The 13,420-nt window shown below is 38.3% G+C and overlaps 1 pseudogene; it reads right to left on the bottom strand.

Moving 5' to 3' along the window:
• Positions 1-2,229: 2,229 nt before the first annotated feature.
• Positions 2,230-13,420, bottom strand: part of LOC143401884 (nucleolar and spindle-associated protein 1-like) — a 39,328-nt pseudogene continuing 28,137 nt past the window's right edge.

Genomic DNA, 13,420 nt, shown 5'->3' on the forward strand with positions numbered 1-13,420 from the left:
TTAGGAATTAAAAGAAAACCTCCAGCTCCATATTTGGTACTAACCCACCAGTTCCTAAAAACATTCTAGGGATGGATATGCTATTAGGAAGGACACTACAGACCTCTGTGGGCATAATTTCAACCCCAAATTCAGGTAGTGTCATGGTTTGGATATGAAATGTCCCCCAGAGACTGGTGTGTTGAAGTTTTGGTTCCCCAATGCAGCAAACATTGAGAGGAGTAGCTTTTGGGAAGTGTTCTGATCTCATTAGTACATTAATGCATTGATGGCTTAATGAACTGCTGTAGGGTAGTGGAAACCAGAAGGTAGGACTCGGTTGATGGAAATAGAGCACTGGGGTCATATCCTAGAAGGTATTTTTTTTCGTAAATTTTTATTTATGAAATTCTTTAGTAGTACAGTGGTAGAATGTTTGCCTGGCATATGCAGGGCCCTGGGTTCGATCCTCAATACCACGTAATGATAAATAAAGGTATTGTGTCCATCTACAACTAAAAAATTTTAAAAAATTTCTTGAGCAGTATACAACTGGGAAGCTCTGTGTAGTTAGCAAGGAACAAAAATAAGATGCCAAGTATCTTGGGGCTTTTCCACAAAATTGTTAAGATACAAATCTGACAGTGACAGCATTTTAATCCTTAAAACAGTAATACTCTAGCATTGGCACTAAACTATAAGGCCACAATGAGATGTAGAATTTTATTTTTTAAGAATATAGTGAATTACAGGTAGGAAGGACATGAGGTGATCTGTACAAGTGCTTATTATAAACCTAAACATTTTCATATAGGCAAAATATTGATGCCATAACCAAATCATTGGTTCAGTTTCAAGATTGCTAGATTTTGTAGATGAGGGGATAAGAGGTGGCCTTTCGGTCCCAGCTTTCCCTATTTTTAACTTTTTATTGTTCAAGTTCTACTGAAGCTTGCGGTATGACTAGCTGTCCTCAGGTAAATACTATTGCATAGAGGACTGCAGGGCTCTTAATATTAGAAACTATAGAAGGACCTTGACATTAAAGATCTAGGTTAAGCTCTAAGATGAATCTTATGAGAAAACTGGGCTGTACAGGGACTTACATAGAAACCATTCCAAAGAATGTGTGAGCTTTAAGATAATAATGTCTTTCACAGCACATAAAGAACACACAGATGCTTCACAGATTATGAACAAAAGTTAACTGAGAAAGATCTTCTGACTAAAATGGGAAAGACAGTATAAAGATATTTACAAAATTTCAGAAAACGAGTTCAGAATAAAGGAATATTTGTTGGACACTATCACAAGGGGGCAAAATTACGACGTATGCAGTCGAGGGGAGAAATAAAGAATGTCCACACCCTGCTGCCCCTTTCAAAGTTTTATTCGCTCAAATTACTCAATACGATTTCACTCTGTAGGTTCTTAGTCAAGAAAACGACAATTCTTAATGCTAGGCAATATAATAGAATCAATTCACAGCAAGCAATTCTAGATTAACTAATTCACAACAAACAGTTCTGGATTAATTCTAAGCACTGCAAACACACTTAATCGTGACAGGAAATGACAGACATTCCCTCTGCGTGCTAAGTTCAAACGTCAGATCAAAAGTCTTAAGCCTTAAGGTTTTAGTCCAGCAGATGCACACTCACTCAGACCGTGGTGATCAGGTCCAGAACCAAGGCAGGCTTTTCCTGGCTTGGAGTGGATGACCGGTTGAGGAGAGAGTCATATGGAGAAGTTGTAGCTCTCACCTCCAGATGAAGAGGTAGAGTTTGAGAGCTGTACGGATATGCAGAAGGTCAGGAAAATGATGACAAATGATGGGATGTCAGTCCAGGTTCGCATCAGGCTCTCCAGCTCGAGATCATCCTTGTTTCAGCTGGCTGAATCCCTGTTTCTTAGCTCTACTATTTATACTGAATTTTGGGGCTTTTGACCCCCCTTTCAGTCCTTATCAGCTACCACTGGATTTCTCCATGACATCATTTACCCTGGGATCAGAAACATCTGGGCTGATGGTCTCCACCCTGATCTTCTTGCCTTTCCCTTCTTATCAGGCGAGGACAGCCTGCCAGGGGCTTCACTCTGTTTATCAGGGTGAGGGAAAGTAACTTGTCTGAGGCCATACTGGAGGGATCTGTGGGTGTGCCTGGTGAGACTGCAGGTTTCAAAACTGGTGTTTTTAAAATGGAGTTGCTTAGGCTCAGGCCTAAGGTCATCCTCACAGACATTAACAAATTATTCATCTTTAACCCTAACAAAGCCCCTTTGAGCTTCCAAAACCTTTGCTTTCTTTTCCTTTTGTTCTGGTTCCTGTTTCTTCCCTTGCTCCTCCCTTGCTCTTTCCTGGTCTGGAGATAAGCTTGTTTATAGATTTTCTTGTGGAAGTTAACTCTGTTCACATGCACATTCAGAGAATTATTTTCTTTAGATTTCCCCCATGGTTTCAGCTTTTCTTTGTGTGGCTCTTAGGTGAGGGGAAGAGACAAACTTGCTTTGAGATCAAATACTGTCTTTTTATTGGAGACTGGAGTCTGCATTGCCATAGTTGTCAACTTGAATGGGGTAATAGCTGCAGCAGAATTCCCTCTCTTGGTCTTTAAGTTGGGTGTCCCCAGCACAGCATGACCTTCTGAGGTTTTCCCAGATGTGGTCACATGTGGAAACTTTTTAAGTGGAGTCTTGGTCACTGAATGTTTATGCTCATTCTCTTTAGTAGCAGCTGAAAACCTGACACTCATTTTAGCTGCTGAGAGAGAAAAGTGCTTGACTGACCCCTTCAGATGAATAGTGCTCCGAATTGCGAGGCCCTGTGATTGGCCTTTAGAGCACTGCTGGCTGATGGATGTACAAGCCACAGAGTCTTCCTTTTGGAGGAACTGGAATTATTACCCCACTCTTATTGCCAGGCTGCTTCAGTTCATTAAAGGAGTTGTGTTCTTTAAAATGTTTCTTTTTTCTCTTAATATATTCATCAATGGACTCCATTTCTTTAAAACAAGCCTCAGAAGTGGGGGTGTTCTGGGGTAACCTTGGCAAGGTTCCCTGGAGGGAGCTGAAGGAGTAGTTAATGAATGCTCTCTGGGCCACTGAGTTCCTGCTCTTGGATCGCTTCACCTTTTGGCCTACCTTTTGGCCACTAGTCACCTAGACAAGATAAGGGGAGAAGGAGGGCAGGAGAGCAAAGGAAATCTAAAATCTATGAATGAGGCAGGATGCTCCCACTTCTTGGGCCACACAGCTCTGGGGCCCCTTCTCTTCAGAGAAGTCTATCTCTGTTCTATCCTTTAAATAAAACTTGCTTTAGGGACCAGGGTTGTAGCTCAGTGGTAGAGCACTTGCCTAGCATGCGTGAGGCACTGGGTTTGAACCCTGGCACCACATAAAAATAAACAAATAAAATAAAGGTATTATGTCTATCTACAACTAAAAACACATTTAAAAAACCTCTTGCTTTCTATACTTGCCTTGGCATGGGCATTTCTTGTGTGTTCTATCTTCACATCAGACCTGATATTCATCACCAGTATCATATTTGGAGATCCTGCTGAGATCATCACTGAGGTAAGCTTCTTCACATGCATCCCATATCTTTCTGAGGTGCGCCTTTCTATCTCTTTCTGGAGGACAATAATGGGCACCCCCCAGCAAACTAAATGCAGTTAGTGCAAGCTGTCATTCTCCAAGATCTGCTGAAAGAATCCAAGGCCTAGGCAGTTCTTAATCACCTGTCCTTAAGTCAGGGTGGTTTCATTACCAATGATATGCTAACTGGTGAAGATTATACTCTTTTAGGGGTCACAGTGAAATGATTGTGTATTCACCACACATGGGAATGGGCTGTCGACTCCAAGAGTCAGGGTCCTAGACTAGCCATTAAGTTTCTAGGGGTGCTTTGGTTGGGAAAGACCTATTTGATTCCAGGTGTAGTGTGAGATAAAGTACTAACCTTCCCCATACAATAAAGGACATATAGGCTTTTGTGGAACTCTTAGATTATTGGTGGATTTTTATTCCTCATTCAGCTCAATGCCTACACATACTATATCAGCTGACTAAGAGGAAAGCCACTTGGGACTGATATGTTCCCAGTAAAAAAACATTTGGAAAGTCAAAGATTTTGATCTGGTCACTGCTCTATCAGGCATGCCAATGCAGTCAGATGTCACCAGTAGAGCAGATGGCATGAGTTGGGCTCACCAATAAGTTTTTTTTTTCCTTTTCTTTTAATCACATTTCTGAAAGGGAGCTTAGAAATGCATTTTCTAACAGTGTACTGTGCCCTTTTACTGGTGGAGCCTAGTGAATGAGATTTTCCCAAAGTGTAAACTGACCCACCTATAAAGAAGATGGTGGAGGGCCTATTTTATCAGCCTCAATCCACAATAATGCAAATCTCTACTCTAACTGGCATATTAACAATGTTGTTCTCTCTGGTAGCTCATATACTTCCGAGCCGGAGGCAATGTTGGGCCCAGTTAACCTGTGAAACTGTCTCGCCACACGGCCCCAGTGCCTATGATCTCAAGTGTGAGAGGGTGGTCCCCATATCAGAAAATGTGCGGCATATAGGTGAGTCCAGCAGAGAGAACCCAAATGTTTGAACTGCTGCTGCAGTACAACCTTCCACTGATACTGTCTGATCTGACCCTGGAGAAAATGAAAGCAGTCAATGGGCAGAATTACGGGTGGTATGACTGGTAGTAACTTGTGAGCCATGCTGCTGGTTGTTTGTACACACAGTTGACAATATAATGAAGCCCTATATTGTGGATGGCATGATGGTAAGTGGAACAAGGGTCTACTGGCCTTATAGAAGCCTTCCTTAGCAAGAGAGCTAATCATACTTCCACTAAAACACTCTTGAAACTGAAGCATGAGGCATGGGTACTCATTTCATGAGATATGCTGTCTAAACATGTTGGACCCCAAAGTGATATGTCATGGCATTTTCATCTTCCATATAACTCTCAGGCAGGAGGACTGATGAAGAGAAAAGAATGGCTTGTTAAAGCAATAGATACAAATAGTATTAGGTAAACCACCTTGGCCAGCTGGACTGAAGTTGAGTGTATTAACAAATTTAATCCACATGTCTGGCATGCCGGTCATGTATGAGTGCCTGGGGACTGTGGTCCCTGCCCCAAAGACCACCTACATCCAAGCTGTACATCCAGAGGCTATACTGCCAGAGTTGATATACAGATAGAGAAAACTGCTAATTTTCATGCTACGACATTAAATACAGGGGAAGGGACAATTCAGTGTGGGGTGCTTAAGTGGCTTGTTCCCCTGAGATGGATCACCTGTTTCTTGCCACAGTGTGATCCCTGTTGATCCTCTTGGACTCTGAACCTAGTCATGGTTTATTTCCTGAGTGGGAAATACTTGAGGGCACTACAGTTGGCTTTTGGGTCTGGCATGCTATTTCACTATTTCAAGAATCACTCAGACTCCATGCTATTTGCCATCATGGGTGGTTTGCTCCACTCCACCAGCATGGCAACTGCTGCTGCCAGAAATGATGCCACCAGTATTGTCTTATTGGTTGGTACACATTTATCTTTACAAGTTCCTACTAAACATTATTTTTCTGTCCATATCTGCAGGAGTTTTATTTGTTTGTTTGTTATTTTTGCTGATTACACTGGAATCTGTGCTATTATGAAGACAAAATGTTATGTGTACATCCCTATGTCACACACCTCATGTCATCCATTGGAAAACCCAAATTGATGGTTTATCTGATTCTATCCCTTCTATAGGAGATATACTACCTTGTTGATCTGGTTACTGGGCTTCTGGTGGGAAAAACTGATGTTATCGTCATTTGCATAATTGTTCTCTTTTGGGGCTTTGCCTCTTCTTATGACTTAGATATGGTGTCCCACCAAAACTCCCGTGTGAGACAATACAAAAAGGTTTGGAGGAGAAATGATTGGGTCATAGCCTTAACCTAATTGGTAAAATAATCCCTTATTGGATTAACTGAGTGGTAACTGGAGGCAGGTGGGGTGGAGCTGGTGGAAGTGATTTATTGGGGGCCTGGCTATGGGGTATATATTTTGCATCTGGCCAATGGACTCTCTCTCTCTCTCTCTCTCTCTCTCTCTCTCTCTCTCTCTCTCCATCCTGAACAACAAGTGAGCTGCTTCCCTCTGCTGCACCCTTCTTCCATGATGTGCTACCTCACCTAGAACCCTGAGGAATGGAGCTAGCCTTCTATGGATTGAGACCTCTGAAACCCATGAGCCCCCATATAAACTTTCCCTTCCCTACATTTGTTCTCATCACGTCCTTTAGTCACAGCAGCTAAAAAACTGACTAAAACACCCCTATTGTTGCTGTGGAATCTTCCTGCAGGCCAGACAAATGGCCTCACTGTATACTACTTACACAAGGCTAAAACCCTTCAGAGTTTCAGACACATCATGGAAAAGCAGGGCGTGTGAGTTTGTAAAAACCAGTTACAAGGGGTGAAATGTATGAATTCAACTTGATCTGACCACAGCCATCTTCAGTGATAACCACCGTGATTGTCCAAGTAACCCTGGTTGGTTTTGTTTCCCCGAATGCTATAGATAGTCAAAACCATTAGAGTGTTATGTGGAACTTTATGATCAGACCCTGTCATCAGGAAGGTGTCTGACTCTGATATTAGCTTGAGATAAACCAGGTGAATTCTGGAATAGATGACATCCTGACCACTTTATAAGTCCTCATTGTTCCAACCTATTTTGCAGGGTTCCACCTGATTTTGCTGTCACTCAGGACCATGTTTATGTCACTTAATCCACAGTAAATTGCACTTGTTATAATCTTGGATTTGCCTACTTCTTTTTATTGGTCTCACACACCTTAGGGCCAATTCTCATACATGAGGACCACGTCATTCCAGAACAAATTGTGTCTTGGAAGCACACATGAAAAAAATTATAGTAGAGGAACTTAATAGCACAGAATCCTGAGAAGCATTAAAGTTCTGTAAATTTTAATCTGTGGACTTTCTGAAGTATATACTGGGTAACAGCAAAATTGCTTCTTCCTTTGCTTCCTGTGAGGAGAAAGGTCACTTGAAAGTTATTCTGAACATGAGTAATTTGGGGACAAAAATATGGCCAAAATGGGATAAACAAGCCAGTACCTGGAAGTTGACATGTAATTCCTGAGATGAAAAAAATTGAGTAAGAAAGTATATTGTAATCTAGGAAACAATGAACAGAAAAAGAAAATGTAACAAAAATATGCCCCAGGCCTATTTTCTATTTATAGGAGGAAATATTAAGTTTAATAATACATATTTCGTCATAAAAATTCTATTTAGAGCTAATAATATTTAAGCAATTTTGCTATTTTAGTATACTTTGTAGCATGTTATATGGGAAATGTAGCCAATTTTTTTCTTTAAATGTCTTTCTGTTTTTCAAGTTAAGCACAATACACGTCATCTAATAATTCAATTGAACCATATAATGAAGATTACTACTTTTATTTTAGAATGGTCTCTAACTTCCTTTCATTTTTAATAATGCCTGTTATATAATAGTATGTTTGTGTGTGGTATTTTAATTTTACTTTTTAAAAAATTAACTTGTTTTCAATAAGTGACATTATGATTTAATATATCTTTATATGGGCTGGTGAATATATAAGCAGGTGCTCCTTTTATTGCCCATATAAAAAACAATACAAATTGTCTCCTATTTATTATTTAGATTATTGTTAGTATAGGGAAACTCTGGCATAGAGTCCTAGAGTATTCAACTCTGACTTTATTTATGGGTCCTTAGGTAAATATTCATTTATTATTCAGTCACTTTTATTACTGTGGATACCATTGGGTCAGATAAGGAGTTTAGAAATGGAAAAGCCATTTAAAATATCTCTTATGGAAGGAAATAAGGGATGGAATGTGGGAGAGAGAGAAAGAAATATATAATAACTTGCTCTATAAATAGCCCAGAGATACTGCAGTCTCACCAAAACAAAACAATACATTTCCTCTTCTCAGGTTATTATTTTTTGTTTTACATTGTTTTTCTCTTTTGTTACTGGCCTTGATAGTCCTGGAGGGTTAGCAAAAGTTCAAATAACAGATTTTTAAAAGACCAGATTTTAGAGATTTTACAGCCTCAAAACAACATTTTTAATTAGGTCTTTAAATATTTAGGTCACTATATTCTATATTTTAAGAGACCCACTTCTAGTTAGGTCAAATATGTGACCCACTTCTGAATGTTAAGATTAATATTGTGTGTGTGTGTTTTAACTTTCTCTGCTTATTCAGATAATTTGCTAAACAAAAGACAAATGTTTATACTCTGCTTATTAATAGTTTTTTTAAAAATAGCATCTTTTCAAATCATTTTCTCAGGTCAATAATATTGCTAATTATTCACAAATTGCTAACTGATCACAAATATTTATTGATCTACTTACTATGTTCCAGCTGCTTATCTGAAGCTAAGATACAGCAGTGAAGATAACCAACTCCCAAGTCTCCTGGAGCTTAAAAATTTACTGTTAGCTGCTGTTCAGTTACCTATTGTTACATAAGAAACCATCTCAAAACCAAGTGACTTAAAAGAACAACTCATCATTATCTCTCATGATTCTGTAGATTGTGGGAGCTCAATTTCACAGTTTTCCTTGGGATCTCTCATGTGTTTGCATCTGGGGTTAGTGTCATCTGAAGGCCCATCCTGGCTGGTTATTCCAGATAGTCTACTCTTATGGCAGGGTCAATGCTGTTTGTTGGCTGAGAGTTCATCTAGGCTGTGGTTCAGAGCAGCTACAGCAGGCTGACCTATGGCATGGGCTTATAGTAACGTGATGATTGGTTGGATTCCAAAAACAAATGTTGTAGGGCAAAGGAAGTGAAAGTGTTAGCTTCTTAAGGTCTAAGCCCAGAAATTGGCAGAGCATCACTTCTTTATTCTGTTTGTCAGACCAGTCATGGAGCCCACCTTGATTCAAGGGCAGGGGGCATAAGCCACATCTCTCTCTGGGAAAATACCAATTTGTGGCCTTCTTTGCTCTTTTCAATGCATCATTAGAAATACATGAGGTCAATTTATGTCAGTTTGGTGTTGTTAACCTCAATGGCTTGGTCAAGGTGGATACTGCCAGATTTTCACTATAAACCCCTTGTAATTAATGTTATTGATTAGAAAAGGTCATAAGAAGATCTGGGTGGGCATTGCATTAGTATATGCAAGTGTGCAAATACATCAAACTGTATATTTTAAGTTTTAGACATTTTAATATATTGTATGCAAAACCTAAATTAAAAAGAAAAAAATTAAAAGCCCAATTCATCACCTTAACCTTCATACCTTACCCTGTTGTACTTCCTTGGGTGATTTCACCAGTGATTCCACTAGTCTTCCTTTATGAAGACTGCAAAACTCAGTCTTCTGACTGTTCTCTAATTCACCCCCACCCCCAGCCTCCTCCCTCAGTCACGACTTCTATAATTTGTCTTCCAAATGACACTCAGAATATTTTTCAGAAACTTGTGAGTGTACTAAGTGCTATACCCTTGCTTTAAATTCATCCTATCTTCCTTAAGATAAAATCCAAATTCCTTAAATTATAAGGAATTCCATACTTCTTACTCTCTCCAAACTCATCTCTCATGACTTTCCCAATGTGAACTCCAACTTTTCTGAGTTTTCTATAGAAATATGTATTTACCTATCACCTTGCTCACTAGTTGGGATAAGAGAAATGTACAAGTTATCTCACTACAGCAAAATTTAATAACTGCCCTCAGAATCTTAAAAACAATGCAATGATGAGTCAAAGGAGGAGAAATGAAAGCTCTGTTGATCAGGACTTATTTGTCTTAATTAATGCTGTTGTCCTAAGGAGAGTGAAGCTAATATTCAAGGGGGGAAATTATATAAAAGAAATTAGTTCACTAAAGAGTTCAGGTTCCCCATAAGCCCTATCCCTTTGTGTGGATGGCATAGTTGGTAACTGCATGCAGAGGCTCTTCCATTCACTATGAACACACTTGTGTATTTTGAGAGGCTATTGAAAACATCGCCTTTTGTGTTTTTTATTTTCCTGTGCTGGTTGGTATTGTTAGCTTTTTAATTTTCTCCTTGCAGAGCATTGCTGTGGCTGGTGTGGTGAAGGCTGAGACTCTGCTGTGATGCTCACTATGGGGCTTTTGTGCAGAGACTGATATCCTGAAAGAGCTTTCTTTAACAGTGATGGAGAAGGTGTAACCTCCGGCAGCCTCAGAGCTTCCAATTTCATTAGACACCTACTGTCCTTTTCATATCTAGTGTTTATATTTATGTACATTGGAATCCTTTGATTATATAGCTGCTATCAAAGAGCCAACTTATTAGCTTGCTAATACAAAATATTGCACAACAAATAATACACAATAAAATATCTAATAGCTAATACAAAATAATGCACAACAAAATTTCACAAACCAGGTGGTTTAAACAACAGGTATTTATTTTCTCACAATTTTGGAGGATGGAAGTACAAGTTCAAGGTGTTGGCAAGGTTGTTTTGAAGTCTCTCTCCTTGATTTGTAGGTGATGGTCTTCTCTGATGTACCATAATGACATCACTGAAACCTAATTACTGCTCTAAAGACACTATATCCAAACATTAGAAATTGGATGTTAGATTTTTAACACTTGAGTGTGGTGGGGGATGGAGGGGCCCACAATTCAGCCTATAATATCAACCTATGTAAGATTTTAGAAGTGTATTCTTATTTTAAGAACATAATTTGATCTTGGTGTATTTTGTGTACCATGAAGTTTAGGTTGGTTTATCCTGCAGTTGAGACTGAATATTGCTGTTAGTGAAAATTGGGGCTTCTGCCTTCTGAATCATTGAATAGCACTGGATGATTTCTTCGTCACATCAATTCTAAATCCTTCGTTTTACAAGCTCTGGTGTATCTAAAGTCAAGAAATTAAAAGTAGGTTCTAGAACTCAGGGCCACCCAGGGTCCCATTTCCACTCCACAGCACAATGTTTCATTTACCTTGGAATAACCATTTCCTGAAGATGTCCTGGAGACCCAAGATTTTACAGTTTCTTTTCTGTCATCAGAAATAAAATATTAGAAGGTATCATTTTCTGTTTAGCAAATCTAATTGCATTTTAGTGTTTTGAAAATATTTGCAACCCATATTTAATACATGATACTTTTACATAAGGGAATTAGAAGTTATAGAGCATACTAACAAGGCACACTACACTCATATATTGGATTTCTTATTTATTGTGAAAGTTACTTCATCATTCTCCATTTCATTTCTTCACCAATGGAATTCTTCTATTAATTATATAACTGTGATAATATATCAAGCTAACGAGAAATAAGTGTCTAATATTTGTGATCTTCACAATAAAACAAGAGCCACATTATCAAAGCAATGAAATAACCCTACTATGCAATTAAAAAAAATTATTTTTGAATCTATGGAACTTCTTTGTTCTTGCTATAATTATCTTCATGACTTTGTACTCTTAAACCCTCTATTTCAGATGAGCTTCCAGATTTATAAATTTTATTATAATTTTGAATTTTTTATTTTATTTTTTTATTTTTTCATCTTTCATACATTTGATTCAAGTGAGTTATGCACTTCCATTTTTACCCCAAATACAAATTGCAGAATCACATTAGTTACACATTCACAATGTTTACATAATGCCATATTAGTGACTGTTGTATTCTGCTGCCTTTCCTATCCCCTACTATCCCCGCTCCCCTCCCCTCCCATCTTCCCTCTCTACCTCATCTGTTGTTGTTCAGTTCTCTCCCTTCCCCCCCCTTCCCCTCACAACCTCATATATGTGATTTCGTATAACGATGAGGGTTTCCTTCCGTTTCCATGCAATTTCCCTTCTCTCTCCCTTTCCCTCCCATCACTCATCTCAGTTTAATGTTAATCTTTTCCTCATGCTCTTTCCCCCTGCTCAGTTCTTAGTTGCTCTCCTTAAATCAAAGAAGACATTTGGCATTTGTTTTTTAAGGATTGGCTAGCTTCACTTAGCATAATCTGCTCTAATGCCATCCATTTCCCTGCAAATTCCATGATTTTGTCATTTTTTAGTGCTGCATAATACTCCATTGTGTATAGATGCCACATTTTTTTTTATCCATTCATCTATTGAAGGGCATCTAGGTTGGTTCCACAGTCTAGCTATTGTGAATTGTGCTGCTATGATCATTGATGTGGCAGTATCCCTATAGTATGCTCTTCTAAGGTCCTCAGGGAATAGTCCGAGGAGGGCGATAGCTGGGTCAAATGGTGGTTCCATTCCCAGCTTAAAATTTTGAATTTTTTTACAACTTCAATTATAGTTAATGAGTATAAAATAAATTGGTTTTACCTAAGAGTTTAATCAGTTAAAAAGAAAGATTTTTGAACAATATTTTAATTTGAAAGGAATGTTAAGCTTGATTTGTGATAATTAATCATGGGGATAGTATAAGCTAAGACACTGAAGAGATTAATTCTTTTTTAAAAAATATTTATTTTTTAGTTTTAGGTGGACACAATATCTTTATTTTATTTGTATGTGGTGTTGAGGATCAAACCCATCGCCCTGCACATGCCAGGTGAGCATGCTATCACTTGAGCCACATCCCCAGCCCAAGAGATTAATTCTTAGTTATGTAATTTGATATATAGTATAATATGGTCAGACTTTATCACTTGAACTTTTATTACTTGACAAGACTAGACAGAAATAGATCACTTTTTAAAAAAGTAACCTTTAAAAAAGCATTTATTAAGCAAATTATTAGTTTGAAACACGTTCTTGGAATGTATCTAACTTGTTCTGAAAAATAAATATCTTTTAAAAAGTCAAAATTTCAAATAATTTAGTAGTATATGTATTTGAGGAGAATTTGCTAATTACAAATGTGTGATTATTCTTTCCCCAGCAGGGCATTTTTGTTTGTCCTGTGAATTTACAGCAAATAAAATTGCACTTCTTTAAAAATATCCTATAATTCAGACTTTTCATTAGTGTAGTTTCTACTTTTGATAGCTTGATCTGGAAGATTTCAATTTCACTCCAATAACCATCAATTTTTATGAATCAAATAACCTGTGGAAAGTCTAAAAGTAAATTTAGCGGAGGGTTCCAGGAATTGAACTCGGGGGGCACTCAACCCCTGAACCACATCCCTAACCCTATTTTCTATCTTTATTTAGAGAGAGGGTCTCACTGAGTTGCTTAGTGCCTCGCTTTTTGCTGAGGCTGGCTTTGAGCTCTCCATCCTCCTGCCTCAACCTCCCCCAAATAAAAATTCTATTCCATTGTAGAGTCCTATAAACCTTTGAACCGTTGAATTTATGATGATAATAGTGATAATGATCATACCATAGTACACATTTTCATTCCTTACCTTTCCTGGCATAGTGCTAAGTAC

This window comes from Callospermophilus lateralis, chromosome 6 (genome assembly GCF_048772815.1).
Source record: "Callospermophilus lateralis isolate mCalLat2 chromosome 6, mCalLat2.hap1, whole genome shotgun sequence".
NCBI lineage: Eukaryota > Metazoa > Chordata > Mammalia > Rodentia > Sciuridae > Callospermophilus > Callospermophilus lateralis.